The sequence below is a fragment of the Balaenoptera physalus genome (assembly GCF_965194825.1).
Source record: "Balaenoptera physalus genome assembly, chromosome: 13".
Taxonomy (NCBI): domain Eukaryota; kingdom Metazoa; phylum Chordata; class Mammalia; order Artiodactyla; family Balaenopteridae; genus Balaenoptera; species Balaenoptera physalus.
Window position 1 is genome coordinate 85802811 of NC_138892.1, and position 17697 is coordinate 85820507.

General features: G+C 40.2%; 1 protein-coding gene across 1 annotated transcript in view; it reads right to left on the reverse strand.

The window, feature by feature from the left end:
* Positions 1-17697, reverse strand: part of MED21 (mediator complex subunit 21) — a 34266-nt gene that overhangs the window by 4255 nt on the left and 12314 nt on the right. The window contains exon 7 of the transcript XR_014252333.1: positions 667-17671. The gene's annotated coding sequence lies outside the window, so the exon portion shown is untranslated. The remainder of the gene's footprint in view (positions 1-666; positions 17672-17697) is intronic.

Genomic DNA, 17697 nt, shown 5'->3' on the forward strand with positions numbered 1-17697 from the left:
CAGACCCTTCCTCACAGGTGGGTCCCAGCTCAGTGAGGCACCTCCTCCAAACCCAGAGACACCAGCGCCCCCTGAGCAGCACCCCCTTCCTCAGAAGGCTGAGTTTCAGCTCCACAGGGCCCCTCCTCTAAGTTTCTACATTTTAATAATAATTCTTACCTCTTGACATTGTTTCCTCAATCCTGAAGGTAATTAACAGTTTCCTGTAGTTGCTATCTCCACAATACATTCGATTTCTCTTTATACCTTTATGGTGACCAAGTTGACAGTCGTATACCTAATTGACAGTTCATTATATTAAATTCTCTTTGTCAAATAACTGTGTAGTTTCTGTCCCTTGACTAGATCCTGACGGGTACAAAGAGGAAGATGAAGTAGAACAATAAAGGGTACAATCTACATACATGGTATTTTTCAGACATTACTTGAACTGCCCTAACAGCCAGACTACGCAAAAAGGGGAAACTTTCCATCAGCCTCTTGAGCTGGGGATTATCACTGGAATCAAAAAACTAGCTGGCTTAGTTGGCAAGCTCTCCTTAAGGAATCCTGGTTGGAGAGCGATAAACCCAACCTACATCTTTCCAAAGGGGTTGTATTCATCACAAACAGGTTATTCTACAATAACAAGCAACTCTCCAGTTAGCAATGACTTAGAACATTTACCTATCTTAGAGGTTTCCTGGCAGCCGAGGATCTGCTGCAGCTCTGTTCCATGGCTCTGCTCCAAATATCTTCTTCATTTGGAGGCCTGGGCCAAAGGTGGGATGCCCCTCTTCTTGTCTCCTGGCAGAGGGAAGAGGGTAAGAGTGGAAGCAGACAGTGGCTGCCGGGAGGAGGCATAAATCACCTCCACTTGTGTCTAAAAGCAAAGTCAAGTGGTCAAACCCATTATCAATGGGGCAGTTTGGATAAAGGGTGAACAAAATCTTTTCCCTCCTGTGTAAGAATTCAACCTTTAAACTCACTAACTCTGTTCCCCTGGAACCAGATGAGAGTAATATGTTAACAGTGTTCTTCAACAGCTTTGCTTATAATAAAAATGATCTCGGATTGGAAGTTGCATCTGTACTGGGAGGAACTATAAATGCACGATAGACCCCTGGTGGAGGCTGTGTAGCTTTTAGCTTCCCTGAGTGTGGTGACTGTTTTCACTGGGCATGTCCTTGTGGGGATGCTAGAAGTTATGGCTCTGAAGCTGTTAAAGGACATATTGGCTCCTGTGGGGTAGGAGTGGGTCCTGCACCTGCCCCAGGTGGATCTCATCTTCTCGCACTTGAGCTGTCCCTGGGCAGTTGTGTGACTTGATGTCCCAACAGAAGAGGAACACCTGACAGTGCCCTGCTGGCAAATTGTGGTTCCTCTCCTGTGTTCTTCTGAGTGACTCCGATGCCAAAGTGGTCGATGGTAGCTTTGTGCGTCTGAATGCTGAGTTGAACCTAAGAACACCGCATGGTGGGCATTGTAGGCGCAAATGTGTACTCTTCCACAGCGAAGCACTACAAAGGTGTAGGCCCTTCTTACGGGGAGAGGAGCAAGTAATTGGGTGCAGTAATAAACTCTACATGGGAGATTCTCCTGCAGGACCCTGGTACCTTTCAGCAAATAAGAGATTGAGAACTACTGATCAATAGAGGCAAATGGAAAGAGAAATAGGTTTGTGACTCAAGAGAGACCTCAGAAGACTGGATCTCTTGCTTATTGCTTGTAACTTGACTGATTGAGCATCAGAATCATCACCTATGAATTTATTATCATTCTGGTCTTTTTACTAAAAAGGAAAAAAAAACAACTGAAACTCAGTTAAGCAAAAAAAGTGGAATTATGTGTTCATGTGACTGAAAAGGGCAGGGGTGGAGTTGTAATCTAATGGACTTGAGTCTCCAGGACTCTCTCTTTGTCCCTATCTCCAATTTATTTGGCTTCTTGGCTTCATCCTATCCTACTTCAGGAAGGATATTTTTTACATGACAGAGCTGCTGGCAGTTCCGGCTCACATTCTTACAATGAGCATATATAAGTCTTTTAAAACTAATGGTTTCATTTTAAAATGTGACTGGGTTCTCTCATTATCTCACCTGTCTTAATTAGATGAACGTCTTTATTTAGGCTAATTGTCCTGACATTTGTAAATTGAAGGCAATCCTTCTTGCTAGAGAAGCTGAAGCAAAGGTAGAAATTGAGTAAACTGATTATCATAAAGTTCTGTGTATGGTCGGGACCATGGAGATCACCTAGTCCATGAGTTCTGCCTTCATCTAACCTTATAGCATCCTTCCCAGGATGCTGGCTTACCCTCCTCTTGTTCTTGTTCAGATCATGCCTTGAAAGTCTTTCCATCTTTATTAAGAATAGTCACAAACTTACACTTATTCTGGACTTTAATCTTTGCAACCATCCTAGTGTCTTCATATGTTTCTCCTATTTTTTCTCCTTTGGAATTTTTCACATTTATGCAGTCAGATATTTTTCTTCTTCTTCGTGTTTTTTTTTTTTTTTTTTGGCTGTGCCGGGTCTTAGTTGCGGCACAGGGGATCTTTGTTGAGGTATGCGGGATCTTTCTCGTTACAGCGCACGGTCTGCTCGGGTTTCTCTCTAGTTGTGGCGTGGGCTCCAGGGCGCGTGGGCTCTGTAGTTTGCTGCACACAGACTCTCTCGTCGAGGTGCACAAGCTCAGTAGTTGTGGTCCACGGGCTTAGCTGCCCCGCGGCATGTGGGATCTTAGTTCGCCGACCATGGATCGAACCTGCGCCCCCTGCATTGGAAGACGGATTCTTTACCACTGGGCCACCAGGGAAGTCCAAGTCAGATATTATTTTAGAATGTTCTCCTTTTTTCCTATTACATATGGTTTTTCTCTGAATTTTTGTAAACCCGCTTTTCTAAACCTACCCATTCTGTTAGGATGTAATTATTTCATAGCAATTTTTTTTCCATATAACCAGTCTTTTTTTTTTCTTATTGGTAGGGAAAAAATTAGAATATTGGGTTTCCCTTTGACTTTCTCTACTTTCTAAGAATGTTTCAGTTAGAGGTCTTGGTTGCAAACAAAGAAAATAAATCTAGTTTGGTTAAGGAGAAAAATGATTTTTGGAGGGGCTGAAAGTTGCACAATAGGCAAGAAGGCTGGATAAACAGACTTGGGCAGGAACATAGATGGACAAAGCACAGCCAAGATCCCGCCAAAAGAGCCACCTGTGTAGGGTGCCCTATTGGCACTGGCCCTGCTTGAGTCACAGCTGTGCTGCTGGCATCTGCTTCCTCTGCACATTTACTCTCATGCCTCCAAACTCACGGTGTCTCTATATATACAGTGACTGGACTGACATTACCAGAATCAACTATTAACTAACCAGAAAGACTATCATTCCCTTTCAGTTTCCATGATGTCAATCAGAGCTCTTTGTTTCTTATTTCTCCCCTTGTGATTCTCCCAAACAAAGAAGATGTCCATGTACTGGGCTACCAAAACAATAACTGACCATTACAAAAATGTCCAAGAAATGTAAGGATTTGTCAGTGTCATTCCTTTAACATAATTAGTTTTCAGGATGTTGGTATATTTGAATTCTTACATTACCACTCTAACCTGTCCCTCTGCAGTTTTTATAATTTATATGAGGAAAGCATCTTTTATATAATCTACCATCCTATGTCCTCATTATAATCTAACAGCAATAGCATTTTTGTTTGTCCCTGTTTTTATCCTAGTCTGAGGTCCTATGAGATGTTAAAACTGTGTTCTATGGGGGGGAAATTACCATATAAAATTGAGAAGCACTACAAATTATAACTCCCTTTTGAAAATTTTCAAAGCACGGTAGCATATTAAAGGTTTTGGGAAATCTTGGAGTAAAGAAATGGGTTTAATTTTAACTCAGCTTTGACCATTCTTACTAGAGTATTGTCCTAGTTATTTGACTATTGGCCTTCAACTTCATATTGGCCTTCAACTCTTTTTTGCATCTCAGGGGCCGGAAGCCTGAAAACTACATCTCCCAGACTCTCTCATCTGCTGGGTCTGATTAGGTTCTGGCACGGGAGGTCCTGGCAAGAGGTTACAAAGCAGGAAGCGCAGAAGAGCCCTTACTTTCCTTCTTCTGCTCTGGCTGGGGCAGCAGCGGTGGTGGCAGGCCATCACAGGCCACACAGATTGCTGTAACAGTGGCACAGTCATAGCAACAGCGCCAGAGGACAATTAGCAGCTCCAGCAACGGCAACGTCTATCAGCAAAAACGGGACTGTGGCTTCCAGAATCCTGAACCATCACAGGGACCTCTGGCTTCCTGTGAAGCAGCAGCTGCTGTGGTTCCAACAGTGGCAGTGCAGCAGTGGTGCTCTCAAAGCCCCAGCAGCACAGCACTCAGGGGATCTGGGCGGCACCCTTTCCCTTTTCCTCCTCCCGCCTTATAGTTTGGCAGCTTCCTGGACTTACTGATATCTGAGTAGCATCCTTTCACCTTTTTGCCCCTTCAGCCCTTCGAACACTTTTGCAAACAGTTCTCTATATCAAAGGCTAGAGGTTAGAAATACCCAAGTTGTGGGACTTCTCTGGTGGCACAGTGGGTAAGAATCCTCCTGCCAATGCAGGGGACACGGGTTCGAGCCCTGGTCCGGGAAGATCCCACGTGCCGCAGAGCAACTAAGCCTGTGCGCCACAACTACTGAGCCCGTGAGCCACAACTACTAAAGCCCGTGTGCCTAGAGCCCGTGCTCAGCAGCAAGAGAAGCCACCGCAGTGAGAAACCCGAGCACCACGACAAAGAGTAGCCCCTGCTCACTGAAACTAGAGAAAGCCCTCACGCATCAACAAAGACCCAACACAGCCAAAAATAAATAAATAAATAAATTTATTTTTTAAAAAAATACCCAAGTTGTTTCTATCATTCTGACTAGACACTGAAAGATACAAACACAGTAATTTCCCCCCAGCAAACATAACATCTTTTATGACTACAGTATTCTGCATGACATAGTTTAGGAAAGGCAAACAGCCCAAATCCTCTCTACCTTTCTTCTGTTTTCTAGTTGTTGTTTTTCTATAAATAAGTTCTTTGACTATTTACAATGAGTGAGAGAAAAAATGGGAAGAAATTAAAAGTGGAGATAGAGTAAGGTCTTATATTTTCTTGAGCGTGAACAATCATGTGTGCTTAAAGATCAGATTTATAAATAGGGATACAGAATTCCATGTTCTTGGTGAAGTTTACTAAGAGAAACTAACACCTCACAGATGAACCAATGCTCCTAAGTCTAAGTTTTGGTTCTCAAATATCTGCTGAAGAAAAACTATACACATTTCAGAACTGTAATGAGTCAACAAGCTGAAACCAGTTTTGCCCTTCAAAGTACTTCAAAGGAAAGGTGTACCTCAGCCACTCCTATATTCTTTTTTCTAGAAGGTAAACGAAGGTGACTAAAGCAATTGGTGATCTGAAGCCTGTATTTTTCGTATAGGGACCAAAAAGACCTCATAAGGATTTTGAGTTTCATTATTCATAATGAGTCCTTTCTATCCCTATAACAGGCCAAGCTTGTTCCGCGCCTGAGCCCTGGCTCTTTGCTCAGCTGGTTCTCTTTAATGATCAAAGTCTGAGCTCAGATTGCTGTCCCCACAGATAGGTCTTCCCAGACAACTTTATCTGAGACTTTCCCACCCTCCTCACCATCTCTCCCCATCAGCCTGTATCCCATTACCCTGTTTTACTGTCTTCTTAGCTCCTATGTACGTTATCTGAAATTACCATTCTGATGTATTTATTTGTTGATTGCTCATCTCCTCCCTCCATTATGTGATCTCTTTAAAGATATACCTGGGATGAACTTTTTTTTTTTTTGGCTGCATTGGGTCTTCGTTGCTGCGCGCTGGCTTTCTCTAGTTGCGGCGAGCAGGGGCTACTCTGTTGCTGTGCGCGGGCTTCTCATTGCGGTGGCTTCTCTTGTTGCGGAGCTCGGGCTCTAGGCACGTGGGCTTCAGTAGTTGTGGCACGCGGGCTCAGTAGATGTGGCTCGCAGGCTCTAGAGAGTAGTCTCAGTAGTTGTGGCACATGGGCTTAGTCGCTCCGCGGCATGTGGGATCTTCCCAGATCCCACAGGGATCAAACCCATGTCCCCTGCATTGGCAGGAGGATTCTTAACCATTGCACCACCAAGGAAGCCCTGTGATCTCTTTAAGAATAAAGACCTGGTGCTCGCTTCGGCAGCACATATACTAAAATTGGAACGATACAGAGAAGATTAGCATGGCCCCTGCGCAAGGATGACACGCAAATTCGTGAAGCGTTCCATATTTTTGACCACCTAGAGGGGTGGGATAGGGAGGGTGGGAGGGAGGGAGATGCAAGAGGGAAGAGATATAGGAATATATGTATATGTATAACTGATTCACTTTGTTATAAAGCAGAAACTAACACACCATTGTAAAGCAATTATACTCCAATAAAGATGTTTAAAAAAAAAAAAAAAGAATAAAGACCTGATTAAAAAAAAAAAAAAAAGAGTAAAGACCTGGTCTGGCTTATTCATTGCTATATCTCAGGGCAGTCCCTGCACACAGTGCGGGTGCAATAACCATTTGCATCATGAATGAATAAGTAACTGACCTCCCCTACTGTATTCAGTTGTTCAAGACACTGTGCTGGACCCTGTACAATGTTAAGATGGTCCCTGCTCTTTTTGAAAAACTACCATGTCAAGTGTGAGCCAATGTTCCTAAAGTTTGGGTCCATAAATATCTACTGAAGAAAGATAGATCTTAGTTTCATGTGAAAGTAATAAAACAATATATAGTCAACAGAAAATTAAATAAATCCAATAATGAATGTATGCTTTGTTCACAAATGTTCGAAGTTCAAGTTTATATACTTGTCTGAATTCTATAAATCCTCCGAATTTATTAAATGAGGTCTAAGATTATGTAAGAGATCAAGCTTTTATGATTCTGATTCCTGTACTTACAAGATTTAGGATGGAGTATTGGGAAGTGCCCTGGAGTACTGGAATCAGAGGGCCTGCCACAGGCAGGCTCTGGGTCAATTGGCAATTGACTGCTGATCCTCAGTTTACCCTTGGAAATAGTGATATCTACCCCACAATAACCACAGAGATGTGTGAGGTTCAAGAAATAAAAGAAAACCAATTATAAATAACATTTATTGGTCACTTCATATCAGGCTAAATACTTGACATTTATTGTTCATATCAACCAAATAATCCGATGAGGTAGGTCATTATACTTTTTATTTTATAGATTCGGTATCTGAGACACAGAGCGGTGATGTGACTTAATCAAGGTCACATGACTTGTAAGTGGGATGGCCAGGGTTCAAACCCAGAGCCTATGTACTAAACCGTTATGTCTTATGCCTTCTAAATAGTAAAAAGTTGTTCAAAGGTGATGTATCAATTCAATCAAGAAGTTCTTGCAACAATGATCAGGAGACTGCACAGTTCTTTCAGCAGTAATCAAGAGACTGCATAGTAAGATCCTATTTTTCATAAGCTCAACTTACATCTACTGAACCCGAAGCCAGTGCTTCTGGTATTCTCAGTAGCTGCATCTAATTTCCAACAAAATCATGGGAGTAAAATTCAATGCTGAGTCACCATATAAGTCCTGGATTCTGCATAGCATGCTTTATTGGCAACTATTGCTTTGTTGTGATTTAGCCAAACCAGAAAAAAAAAAAAAGGCTGACATTGAACTTGCATCTCAAATCTGAAAAAGCCTCTCTGAATTCCTATGTATAAACCATTGTTAGAAAGAATAAGTACAAATCAAGGGAATTAAGTTTAATCCCCCTAATAAATAAAGAGAGCCTTAGCCAGGGTTAGGGAGAAATCTCTTCCAGCAGCGCTCTTAGGAAGGATAGGGATTTACTGTACTATTTTGCGTTATTTGCTGAAGCATTTAGAATAAGCTGCTGTCTGAGAGAGCAGACTACGTCAGGAAGGAGCTTAACTCTTCTAAAATTAAAGTGTACGTTCAATCTCCTATTGGATTTTTTTCTTTGAAAAGCACTTGTTTCTAATAAACAATTTCTTCACTGTGGGTTGAGAACAATAATTTCAAGATCACAGATATGACCCTGGTGTCTAAGGATTTTCTTAAATTTTTAGCTCTGGCAGAAGAAAAGTATAATTTCAGGGGAATCTTCCAACTTTAGCCAATCCTGGGTCTGAGAAATAAATAAGATCAATGTAAACAGTCTGGATAACTGACAAGGAAATGCTTCATTGCCACGCTCAGCACGGTTATGTGACTTATGAGCGTCCTCCATAATGTCAGAATTCTTCTTGCCAAAACAAAACAATTAAGATAAAATACCAAGCTACAACAGACCTCAACCAAAGAGGAAAGAGTAAGAAGAAAAAAATATAACCGCTAATTGTTACATCTGCTGCATCACTATTTGATGTAAGCATCTTCTCCTCTCCCCTAGAGCCTTAAACAATCTTAGCAAAGCAAAGGTACCATGCTCTTATTTTATTTTGAGGTAGCAGTTCTCAAACTTTTTAGTCTCAAGACCCCTTTATACTCTTAAAAATTATCAAGAACTCCAAAGAATTTTGGGTTGGATGATATCTAATAAATGGGAAATTGTTAAAGTTCAGGCATACCTCAGAGATATTGTGGCTTCTGTTCTATCACCGTAAAGCGAATCTTGCAATAAAGCAAGTCACATGAATTTTTTGGTTTCTCACTGCATATAAAAGTTATGCTGGGGCTTCCCTGGTGGCGCAGTGGTTGAGAATCTGCCTGCTAATGCAGGGGACACGGGTTCGAGCCCTGATCTGGGAAGATCCCACATGCCGCGGAGCAACTGGGCCCGTGAGCCACAATTACTGAGCCTGCGTGTCTGGAGCCTGTGCTCCGCAACAAGAGAGGCCGCAATAGTGAGAGGCCCGCGCACCGCGATGAAGAGTGGCCCCCGCTTGCCGCAGCTAGAGAAAGCCCTCACACAGAAACGAAGACCCAACACAGTCATAAATAAATAAATAAATAAATAAAATTTAAAAAAAAAAAAGGTGCATGAGCTTAAAAAAAAAAAAGTTATGCTTACACTACACTGTAGTCGCATTGTCTAAAAAAAAGTACACACCTTAATTTAAAAATACGTTATTGCCAAGAAATGCTAACCATCATCTGAGCCTTCAGTGAGTCATAATCTTTTTGCTGGTGGAGATGCTTGCCTCAGTGTTGATGGCTGCAGACTGATCAGGACGGCGGTTGCTGAAGGTTAGGGTGGCTGTGGCAGTTTCATAAAATAAGACAATGAAGTTTCCTTTCACAAACATTTCTCTGTAGCATGCAATGCTGTTTGACAGCATTTTACCCATAGAACTCTTTTCAAAATTGGAGTCAATCCTCTGAAACCCTGCTGCTGCTTTATAAAATAGTCCTTTGTTATCATTTCAATAATTTTCACAACATCTTCAACAGGAGTAGATTTCAGCTCAAGTAACTACTTTCTTGGATCATCCATAAGAAGCAACCCCTCATCCATTCAAGTTTTATCATGAAGTTGCAGCAATTCAGTCACCTCTTCGGGCTCCACTTCTAATTCTAGTTCTCTTGCTATTTCTACCACATCTGCAGTTATTTCCTCCACTGAAGTCTTGAGCTCCTCAACGTTATCCATGAGGTTGGAATCAACTTCTTCCAAACTCTTGCGAATGTCGACATTTTGACCTCTTCCCATGAATCTCAAGTGTTCTTATTGGCATCTGGGATGGTGAGTTATTTCCAGATTTCAATTTACTTTGCCCAAATCCATCAGAGAAATCATTATCTATGGCAGCTATTGCTTTACGAAATTTATTTCTTAAAGAATAAGACTTGAAATTCAAAATTACTCCTTGATCCATGGGCTGCAGAATAGATGTTGTATTAGCAAGCATGAAAACAACATTAATCTCTTTGTACACCTGCATCAGACGTCTTGGGTGACCAGGTGCACTGTCAATGAGCAGTAATAGCTTGAAAGGAATCTCTTTTTTCTGAGCAGTATGTCTCAACAGTGGGCTGAAATTCCGCAGTAAACCATGCTGTAAACAGATGTGCTGTGTGTCATCCAGGGTGTGTTGTTCTATTTATAAAGCACAGGCAGAGTTGATTTAGCATAATTTTGAAGGGCCTTAGGATTTTCAGGATGGTAAATAACATTAGCTTCCACTTAAACTCGCCAGCTGCATTTGCCCCTAACAAGAGAGTCAGTCTGTCTTTTGAGGCATTGAAACCAGGCACTGACTTCTCCTCTTTAGCTATGAAAGTCCTAGATGGCATCTTCTTCCAATAGAAGGCTGTTTCATCTACAAATTGTCTGACAATCTGTTGTTTAGTGTAGCCACCTTCATGAATTATCTGAGCTAGATCTTCTGGATAACTTGCTGCAGCTTCTACATCAGCACTTGCTGCTTCTCCTCACACTTTGATGTTATGGAGATGTCTTCTTTCCTTAAACTTCATGAACCAACCTCTGCTAGCTTCAAACTTTTCTTCTGAAGCTTCCTCACCTCTCTCAGCCTTCTCAGAATTAAAGAGAGTTAGGGCCTTGCTGTGGATGAGGCTTTGGCTTACGGGAATGTTGTGGCTGGTTTGATCTTCTATCCAGACCGCTACAACTTTCACCATATCAGCAATAAGGCTGTTTCTCTCTCTTATGTGTTCACTGGAGTAGCACATCTAATTTTCTTCAAGAACTTTTCCTTTGTGTTCAAAACTTGGCTAACTGTTTGGCTCAAGAGGCCTAGTTTTCAGCCTATCTTTTCTTTCAACATGCCTTCCTCACTATGCTTAATTATTTCTAGCTTTTGATTTAAAGTGAGAGACACGCAACTCTTCCTTTCATGTGAACACTCAGAAGCCATTGTAAGGTTACTAACTGGCCTGATTTCAATACTATTATTGTGACTCAGGGAATAGGGAGGCCCAAGGAGAGGGGGAGAGACAGGGAATGGCTGCTCAGTGGAGCAGTCAGAACACACACAACTTTTATAGATTAACTTTGCTGTCTTGGGTGTGCACAGTTTGTGATGCCCCAAACAATCAACAGTAGTAGCACCAAAGATCACTGATCATAGATCACCTTAATAAATATATTACTAACAAAAATTTTTTTGAAATATTGCGAGAGTTACCAAAATGTGACACAGAAAGGAAGTGAGCAAATCCTATTGGAAAAATGGTGCTGATAGACTTACTAGATGCAGGGTTGCCACAAACCTTCAATTTGTTAAAAGAAAACACAGTGTCTGAAGTTCAATAAAGCGAAGCACAATAAAATGAGGTATGCCTGTATTAATATATTCTACAATAAAATAATGAGCCCAATATACGTAAATATAAATAATGTAGATTTTTATGGAATTTAATTATATTTTCCAAAACAAAAAACAACTAGTGAGAACAGAAGGATTTTGCAAATAATGGATTGCCATATCTGTTTCTGTGTTCAATCTATTATGATATTGTTTTGATTGAAGTATGTGAAAAAAATCTGGATGTGCAATCTGAACAGGGAAGCGTATTTTAATAGTCTTTTCAGATAATTGTGGATATTCTTCTTTGATCCAGTCCTGAGAATCAAGTCACAGTTTACTAAAAGTCAGTTGCAACGTGGAATCCAAAATCATTATCAGTGAGCTTTCTTATTGTGTTACAGTAAAATCCATTGCATTTAAATGGATATTTTACTGGTGAATTATTTTATAACATCAAGTAATGGCCATTTGGGGCAAAACGGTTTGCTGAGCTATTTAGATCTTCCCTATATCGACACATATTATTAAACAATACTTTAAAAATCACAATTGGTAACCTCATCACTGATTTCATCAGAAAGATCTCAGAAAGATCTTTAAGTATTGGGAAGCTGTTGAACTCATGAGGAGGATACAAGTTTTCCAAAATTCTAATTTTTGCTTGAAAACTCATATTTTATCCTTGGCAACAAATACTGTCAGTTGTGCTCCTTGAAGTGACAAGATTACTTGATTTATAATATTTTTGAGACAGTTATCTCCCAAGTTACGTGAGTCTGAATAGTTTGTCTCTCAGTCATTAGTAAATGATGTTCCCTGAAAACAAGCAGCTAGTGTAGCTCACAAGTCAAAAAACTAAGTTCTTTCTCCTTCACACAACCATTATACATGGATATGCAGAAGTGCTATATGTATTCGTCATAGTTTGTCACACAGAATAATAAAAAGATGTACACTCAAGGGTCAGGATTTAATAAAATTAATTTTTACTGTTTCATCAGGGGCATTCTTAAATGAATAGGCTTTTTCCCCCATGTGAGTGTATGACAGTAAAGAATGACAGTTTATGACGAGTTTGTTTTCAGTGCCTTGACTCATGGCAAGGCTCCAGAAGTTTTACCCACCGTGGCTTTTGTCCCATCAGTACAATGCCAACAAAGCAGAAAAGGCAAGTAATATCTCAGCATTATTATGAAAATACTTTTGACTTCACAGACCTGGGTATCCATGAGCCATACTTTAAGAACTGTTTTCTGTAGTATAGCACATCAATACCTGGATTTAAATGTGGATATTCTAAAACCACTTTCTAGGGTTTTCTTCTTGAAAGACTGCCCTAGAAAAATATTCTGACTACATGTTGCTATTGAGATGACCTGATATTTAATTGAGTATATGGGTTGCTTTGTTATCATAGAGGTCTATGATCCCCAAATTTTTTATTGCACACCCCATCCCAACAAATATTGAGTTGACATCCCTGATATATGCGTATTTATTCCTTTACAAACTATACGTAGTGCTGTACTAATATATTTCAGTTATTATAAGTCATACTTCCAAAGACAGAAATTTTGAAAAGATGAGATAAAAATTTAAAACTATTCTTCAATATAGTATTTTATTTTATGTTTTATAAAACATTTCTTTGCCTTAGCCAAAGAAATTTTAGTGAGAGAAATGTAATTGAAGAGTTTTGTTTCCATAAAATTTGCCTTGGTACTATGGGATAAAGTGATATGAAGTTCTCGTTACAAGTTTAGTTTATTCCAATATTTGGTGTTAATGGATCTCACAGCTAAAAAAGATCCTGCAAAGAATTACGGATTCAAATCCAAAGGTTAGCTGCATTTACTAAATCAGTTCATCCACCTGTTATAAAAAGTTTTTTTTTAACATTTAAGTAGTAAATTTCCATCTTCCCACATGTCAATAAATTGTTATTGCAAACAGTGAAAGTTTTTGCATTTCCATATTTTAAACAAATTGGTTCAAAACTAACTTTTTGGAAATTTTTTAAATAGATCAGATATTTCTGTTTTAGAGATACTTTAAGTGTTTAGATAGGAGAGCTTCATAGAGGATGAATATCATTTTTGGCCAAAAAAAATCCTATAGTAATGGGAGTATTTCCAAACATCTGTTGTCAAAATGTCTTTTACATTAGAAGAGTTTCTTTCAAACTGAAGGTACACATTCTCACTCAGTGTTAAATATTCCCCTTCTCTTGAAATGACAGATTAAATGTGTTTTTCCTGTGTGTGTTTTATTTTGTTTCTCATTCTTATTTTCATACAACCACTTTGAAAACAGTTTTGCAGATTCTTAAAAAATGTTAAATATACACCTATCGTATGATCCAATCATTCTACTCCTAGGTATTTACCCAAGAGAAATAAAAGCATATGTCCATATAAACACTTATACCTAAATGTTTATAAGCAACTTTATTTGCGTTGGACAAAAATTGGAAATGATCTAAACGGCCATCAACAGGTGTATTGATAAACTGTGGTACATCCATACAATGGAGTAAGACTCAGCAGTAAAAAGGAATGAACTATTCATACATACTGCAACATGGATGAATCTCAAAATCATTATGCTGAGTGAAAGAAACCACACAAAGTACACACTGTATGATTCCATTTATATAAAATTCTAGAAAATACAAACTAATGTACAGTGACAAAAAGCAGGTTAGTGGTTGCCTAGGGTCAGAAAGCAGGAGCAGAGAGGGGATGGAGGAAGGAATTTCAAAGGGACATGAGGAAAACTTTGGGGAGTTACCCCTACACACCTCCTGGAGTGGCTAAAGTTAACAGACTGTTACAAGTGTTGGTGAAGGTGTGGAACAACTGGAACTCTCATCCACTGCCAATGAGAAAGTAAAATGGTAAACTTTGGAGAAGACTTTGGCAGTTTCTTAAAAAGTTAAATATATAACTAATAAATACCCCAGATGTTCCATGCCTAGATATTTATTATAGAAAAATTAAAACAAGTTCACAAAAAGACTTGTATAGAATAGCTGTATTCATAATATCCCAAACCTGGAAACAGCCCAACTATCCATCAACAGGTGAAAGGATAAACATATTTGGTACATCTATTAAATGGAATACTCTTCAACAATAAAAAGGAATAAACTACTGATAAACTCAATAACGTGTAAATCTCAAAATCATTACCCTTACTGAAAGAAGCCAGACAAAAAAAGAGTACACACTGTATGATTGCATTTATATAAAATTCTAGACAATACAAACTAATCTATAGTGACAAAAAGCAGATCAGAATTTCCCTGAGAATGGGGGTGGACGGAGGGATAAATTAAGAAGGGGCAGGAGGACACCTTAGGGGTTCTTGGAAATGTTTGTTATCCTGGCCATGATAATGGTTTCATGAGTGTATGTGTACATCAAACTTATCAAATTGTACACTACACCCCCCAACACACATGCAGTTTATTGTTATCAATTGTACTGAAGAAATTTGTAAAAACAAAGGACTGGAATATGGTGGTTATTGTTAGGTGCTACAATCAATGCATTGGGGCGGGGTGGGGGGGAAGGAGAGGCTAGAGGTATTAATCACCAATTTAAGGCAAAGTGTGAAAGCCAGAAGGTGTCCTTGACAGCAGACACTCAGCTCTTATAGCCTGAAGGCAGAAAAAGCCGAAGATCACATTCAGTCTTTAATTATAAGAGAAATGAGCCTCCAGAAATATTTGATTCTCAACCCAGGCAAGTCAGCTTCACCAAAGTCAGGGCATTGATTGGGAAGGAGTGTGAGGCTCCGACTTAGAATGGGGCCTTCTTGGTGACAGCACTCAAACATCTTGAATCCCCAGATTCATCTGGGACTGAACAAGGCTAGCTCCTGCCCATTAAAGGCTAGCTCTACTCACTTCCTTGAACATGATGCAGAATCCTCTGCTTTGCAAGACAAATGCCATCCCCACACACCTCTGGCCAGGATATACCGCCACCTCATAGCCTGGCTACCAGATAAGAAACTAGGGTCAGTCACAGTATAACACAGCTGAGGAGGTTCTGGGCCTGCTGAGAAGGATAAGGTGTGCAGGACCTAGCTAAGGTGTATGGGAGGAGCTGAGAAAATATATGCAAGACCAGGACATGACACGTGTACAGAACCAAGGGGACAAAAAATAAAGTTGGACAAGTGAGAGTTTACTGACATCAGACCACTCTTGTCATATAACATTTAACATCTTGTGTTTAACAACTAGCTCATAAAATTCCTAAAAATGTCACAACTGGGTCTTGTAAGAACTGATAAGAGCCATCCTGCCCTAGCACACTACTGGCTAAGGCCGATGGCAGAAGATGCTGGCACTAAATTGGGCTACCTGATAGCAGTAGAAATGATAGGATCCCAAATAGGGGTCAGGTGGTAATGCTTATCAGAGGCACAAGATGGGCTCAATCATAGTAATAAATAGCAAAGTCAGAGTGGCTAGCAATGGGGACCCTGACTTCAGAGAACTATGGAGTGTGTTAAGAGAACACGAGTTCCCAAGGGCAGGAGAGATGGGCAGTACTGCTCAATCAATACAATCCAATGAAACCAAGGATGGATGATTAAACACCAGAGAGCTGCTGCTCCAATTAAAAGTCACAATCTCTTCCCTATCCTGAGCCCCTTGTCAGATTCATAACCCATTGTTCTCATGAGGATCCCCACAAGAAAGACTCTACAATACCATAGCAAGTGTTTATGATAATTCTCCCAGGCTTACTCCCAAGGGACCCATGGCCGTTTACCCAGGTAACTGTATACAAGGAAAAGAGAAATATCAAGGCATTTTGAGGAGTGTTAGCTAAAGGGTCTGATTTGATATTAACACATGAGAATCCAAAGCATTATCATGGCCCCTTTTTTGGGGAAGGTAATAATAAACAATAAATGGTGCCCTGGCCAAGATCCCACACATAATAGGTCCACTGGTTCCATGACTTATCCAGAGACCATTTCCCCAGACCCTAAACTTCACAGTTAGCAACCACTCCACATGAGTTACTTAACCCCTGGCATAAGAGCTATGGAAGTGGACAAAGCCAAGTGGAAGCTCTGAAACTGTCCCTGCCACTCTGCCTTGGTCAAAATAGTAAATAAAGAACAATATTGCATCGGCAATACTGGAAATAAAAGACAAATATTGCAAATATTTGTAAATGCTGTAAAAATTCAAAACAAATTTATAAAATTTTATTATAAATACTGTAAAGAAAAAACAATATTGCCTGGAACTATGGCAGAGATTGAAGCCACCCTTAAAGACCTGAAAGATTCAGGCACCGTGATCACCATCACATCCCTACTTAATTCAATAGTCCAGCCCCTACAAAAACACACGTCCAGCATATGAATCTATCTATGAAACAGAAACAGAATCACAGACATAGAGAACAGACTGGTGGTTGCCAAGGGGGAGAGGGTTGGGGGGAGGGCTGGAGTGGGAGGTTGGGGTTAGCAGATGTAAGCTTTTATATATAGAATGGATAAACAACAAGGTCCTACTGTCTAGCACAGAGAACTATATTCAATATCCTATGATAAACCATAATGGAAAAGAATATTTTGTAAAAAGGAATGTATATATATATATGTATAACTGACTCACTTTGCTGTACCACAGTAATGAACACAACATTGTAAATCAACTATAGTTCAATAAAAAACAAAACAAAACACATGTCTAGGAGCATGATGCTAGACTACTGCACACGTATACTCATTTACCCTTCATAACAACCCCATGAGGAAATCAGTAATATTTCCGCTATTTTTCAGTTGTGTTGAGACATAGGTAACCTGCCCAAGGTCATACAGCTAATTAGTGGCAGTGCAAGCAGGGTGGCACATGCGCCTATACTATTAATCACTTTTTTCATTGCCTCTCCATGTAGGGCAGGTTTCTGATGTGCGGCCCGTCCAACACACACCCACATGCGTGAAGGTGGACGTAAAAGATAATTCACCATCCAGAGAAAGTGCTCACTGAGCTTCCTCTGTGGCCCATGCCAGGACTTAACAACCTCCGTATGAAGAACCATGAAGGTGTGTCCCTGTCCTTTTATTTTCAGATGAGAGTGGACATTTGGTCTCAGATTCAAGTTACTGGCTCCAGGAGGACACTAGTTCAAATCAGAATCATAACACTAGCTTTGAGTGGATTCCAGGGGACTCGTAACCTGGCACGACAGCTAGTCCCCATCTACCCCTCTAGGTCACAGAACGGCCACTTCCTGAATGGAACCAAAGTTCAGGGGCAAACGGCCCTCTCGTGGTGAAAGATGGATACTTGTTTGGTCTCAGAAGCCCCAACCTGCAGCATCAGTGCCTTAATGGAGCTTTCCCTCCATCTGAGGCCTTTCTCAGGCAACTGGAAGAAAAACAAAATGCAACCCT